The sequence below is a fragment of the Nannospalax galili genome, unplaced genomic scaffold, assembly GCF_000622305.1.
Source record: "Nannospalax galili isolate Female #2095 unplaced genomic scaffold, S.galili_v1.0 scaffold262, whole genome shotgun sequence".
Taxonomy (NCBI): Eukaryota; Metazoa; Chordata; class Mammalia; order Rodentia; family Spalacidae; genus Nannospalax; species Nannospalax galili.
The window spans coordinates 1,043,044-1,047,583 of NW_008348083.1; the positions used below are offsets into that span (position 1 = coordinate 1,043,044).

The following is a 4,540-nucleotide window of genomic DNA, read 5'->3' on the forward strand; positions in this document are numbered from 1 at the left end:
TAACATTTTGTATATTGTTAAAACTGTAACTTTGATTGTAATAAATAAATAAATATATTTAACGTAGCAAAGTCTACTGGTGCTGAGACTGACCAAATGAGTTTGATGAACTTTATTTGAGCAACAGCATCCACATGGTGGAAGGATTAAATCCAAACCTGTAACATCTACTCTGATTTCAATAAATGGGCCAGGTCACAAGTATAGTAAATAAATAAATATATTTAACGTAGCAAAGTCTACTGGTGCTGAGACTGACCAAATGAGTTTGATGAACTTTATTTGAGCAACAGCATCCACATGGTGGAAGGATTAAATCCAAACCTGTAACATCTACTCTGATTTCAATAAATGGGCCAGGTCACAAGTATAGAGGCACAGATACACACAAACACACACAAACAAAAATACATCCAATAAAACTTTTAAAGAAATGAACATGAAAGAACCACAGACAATGCACCTCTATTCCTAAGACTTAATTTCCATGAACCAGAAATTATGAAGGATTTCCTTATATCCAACATGTAAAATTACTCATTTACCATGTGCCTTGTTATGATAGCCTGTTAGTAAAATATAATTAAACTGGATTGTGATGTTTTGTAGTTAGAATAGATGCAATGAAAATTCTTATGCATGTAGAAGAATGTGACCAATCAAATAAAATCCATTGACAAGAGTTAGACCAATTACTTTTTGAAAATAAGTACATATGTTTGGTTTTCTCCCTTAGCAGCTTGCATAATATCCTCTAGAACTGTGACAGCTAAACTTCAGGTAGAAGACTTCCAGGTCAGTTTCTCCTCCATTGCTCTAAGTTCTGTGTCTGACGTATGTCCTGTCTTCAGCAGTAAGGTCTTATCTTCCAGTTCTGGGAGACAACAAAGAACTCTGGCAATAGCCTGTGTTATTTTGGGAGTTTTGGTATCTCTTGGACTACTCTGACCAACCACTCAAAGGGAGGCCTTTCCTGTCTGGGACTGTGTTCCTTGCTATACAGCCCCCAGGTGTAGGTGACCCTCTACTCCTAAGGCTCATGGGACATAGAAGATTAGGAGGTAGAGAGAAAACTAGTGCATCCCTCAATTATCACCAGTCAAGCTTCATTATACAACAGAGTGCAATGTACACAGAAGGCCCCAACTGGCCAAATTTAAAGAATAGGAGACTGCAGAGTGTGTCCCTGGATAGGACTCCTATATTAAACCTCACCTACCCATGGCTCAGGGACCATTGTGGAAGAGAAGGCAGGAAGACTGGAAGGTTTGTTCATGACCATAGGAAAGCAGAGGCTTTCATGCCACTGGAGGTTTGCACATGTGAACTTGAGGCACTGGTGGCATTGAGCACAGGACCCATGCCAGCTCAACCAGACAAGAGCCCAGAGTGAAGCTAGAGAAATGGGAAGTGAGCTAGTCCTAGTCTTGGAACTGTTGGAAATTAATTACTATTCAGTGAGGAAGAATAGGCCTTACTTACAATATCTAGATAGGCTGACTAGACTCCAGTGGATGGATTTGCACCAAAGGACATCTAGGTACACATACTTGACTGGATAGGACTTAACATGTATGGCAGAATACATGAAGTCCAGTGGGGGAGTGTGGAAGACATAGATGGGGGAGGAGGTCTAAATTTGATTAAGAACTGCTATAAAAAATGTATAAAGGCTCAATAAAAATTTTTTAATGAAAAAGTACATATGCTCACACAGGTAAATGGATTTAATCAGAGCATGATAACATATTGTGAGCTTTGAGGTGTATATGCCTTCATATGTCCCATACTGTCAGAAAAAAATATATTGAAAACTGTGTTTGGGACAGGAGAGATGGCTCAGCAGTTGAGTACTCCATGCTTGGGCAGAGGCCCCAGGGTTGGTTCCCAGGCCCCACATGGTGGCAAGCAACTGTTTGTAGATCCAGTACCAGAGGATCTGACACATTCTTCTTGGCTCTACAGACATTACACCCGGTGGTGTACTTAAATACATTCAGGAAGAGAAACATAAAATAAAAATAAGTTAAAAAAGCAAGAAATCATTGTATTAGAGAATCACATTAATCTTTTATTGTAACTATATCATTTTTACTGGTCACGAATTTAGTTTGGTTTAACATCCTACTTAGTGAAATGTCAAAACAGTCTCCCATGCCAATATCCTTCTTGCCTTTTGTGGACAAGCAAGCCACTCGAAGCTCATGTAAGTAATAGCATGCTCTTTGCAGGAGCATGCTCATTGCTGCACAATCCAGAGACACATACTGAGGCACATTGGTGTCTCAGCTGGTGAGGTTAGACAGCAAAGGAAACAGGAGTAACAGGGAGCGTTATGAATTATGAAGTAAAAGAGTCTCCACTCAGCTTCCAAGGCTCCTGAGCAAGCTTGAAGATAGGAAATGGCATGACATCTTCTTTGAGATAAAATGTGCTCCCTGAGGAGAGAAGACTGCATGGAGCCTTCATCTAGACATCCAATTTTAGATTTCTGTGTCCAGCATTGCTACATCAATTCCAAATTAAATCTACCAATACATCCTTAATACTCAGTGACTTCACATCTGAATATTTTCCCTCCTCCACTGTCCCTGATCTCATCACTTAGCACAGCACCATGTTTTTAGATAAAGCACATTAATATCACATTTACCACAATACTTCTTCACTCCGACGCTCCCCCTTAAGGTTGCGAGCCTGAGCTTTAAAGAGCTGTACCATCTGTTCAGTCCCTATGTTTCCTTTTTGGTTTCCCATAAATTGTCTCCCAACATGGCTTTAATTAAGCACTTCTTTTTTTCACAGTTAAGTGCAAGCTATATTCCTACATTTCATTACCTTATTGAATGGATCCCTACCAACACTGGAATGCCTGAATGGGATGTGTTGCTGTAAGGCCGGTCCTTTCTCCCACCATGGGGGCAGGGGATGAGTAGGCATGGAGTCAACTACACAGACTCTGGGAGACTCACTGTGTTGCAAGCAGAGCTCTCGTTTATTGCACACAAGGGTGCAACCTTTATACCCCTCCCTGTCCTCCCATTGGTCCCCGAGTCTGAGATGTTTCTCTCTCATTGTTTCTTCAGGCGCATCAGTGATCTCCAGGTCTCCTGGCAGAACTTAGGTTAGGTCGTCAGACTCAAAACAGGAAGTGCCACCTTGGCCTGTCCCTCCACAGGGATGAAGCAAAAAGTATTTCCCACCATAATGAAAAAACATAAATGAATATTTTCTTTAGCTGTAATAAGATAATTCTACCAGATTAGTCTGAAAGAGTCCCCTAATCTTGAGACTGGAGACAGGAAAGAAAGACCACTAAGTGGCTCACAGCGAATATGTCTGTGTGAACACAAAACAATGAGGAAAAACATATTGGAAACATATGAAGGAAGTCTTAAACATGGAAAAGGAGTCTAAGAATAGAAAACGTTTGCAGATAATCCTTTAGTTAAAGTAAGATAAAGGAAAATGAGTTTTTACAACAAAAAAGTCCTCCCTCCTTTACCTCCGTTCCCAAATCAATTGTACAATAAATTCCAGACTTGTGACTCCAGTATAACATAAGACAATCTGAAGTCACTGCTTTCAGTGGCATCATCTCTCTCAGGAGCATAACTTTACTTGCAAAATGCACTGAGGAACTATGTCCACTTTGATTAGATAAACCGTCTTCTAAAGATCTAAGATTGAAAATAATCAAACCATATGGCATTTACAGACCTGGCAAAGTAAGATAGTTTCCAAATATCAAATTTTGCCATGAAAGTAAATGCCAAATTCTCACTTCCCATTTCAGAGAAAAGAAAATGACAAAAGGAAGATGTAATTAAAGAAGAGATAGGTGAATAGTATGTATATATGCAGTACTTAAGTCATAAGAATTCTCAATTCTGAAAACTAATCATTGTCAAAAGGCGCTTACTGTATGGATAAGTCCTTGTAATTGCTTGGAAATTTTATATCAGGAGATTTGCTGATTATGTCGAAAGTATGAAAAGGGAACAACGCGCCAATCATCACATTTCCTTCACGATGAAAATCTTCGATTGTGAAATAGCACTTGCTATAGGCACACACAAGATTGGGAATCTGCGGGAGCCCAGAAATAGCAAACCAATAGAACATCCTATTACAGAAGTGTGTTCAAAGGCTTAAATCTGCTGGATGTAGAACCCAGTTTCCAGCCAGCATATATTCAGTTCATGTGTTTGTGTGCATCAGTGCCAGTACTTTTGTTGGTTACTGATGCTGTCATTCTAATTATACAAAGTTCTGACAACTCTTCACTACCCTCAAAATTCTGTAGCAGGTTCTTCCCTTAGGCTCTGCATCTGAGGCCATGTATTCATGTGAAAAACAAGGCAGAAAATATGTTTGTGCGTCATCTTCTCCAGCCACAGGCACAATGGGATGAAGAACCATTGAGGAAGAGACAAACATGTTACATCAGGGGAGATAATTCTATAGAAAAGGTGGAAAGGCAAATATTCCCACTCCAGTCATGATGACTCAGAATCAGTGTGTCATCATACTCTCCAAA

General features: G+C 39.8%; 1 pseudogene; it reads right to left on the reverse strand.

Moving 5' to 3' along the window:
• Positions 1-4,125, reverse strand: part of LOC103743339 — a 40,621-nt pseudogene extending 36,496 nt beyond the window's left edge.
• Between the last annotated feature and the right edge of the window lie 415 nt (positions 4,126-4,540).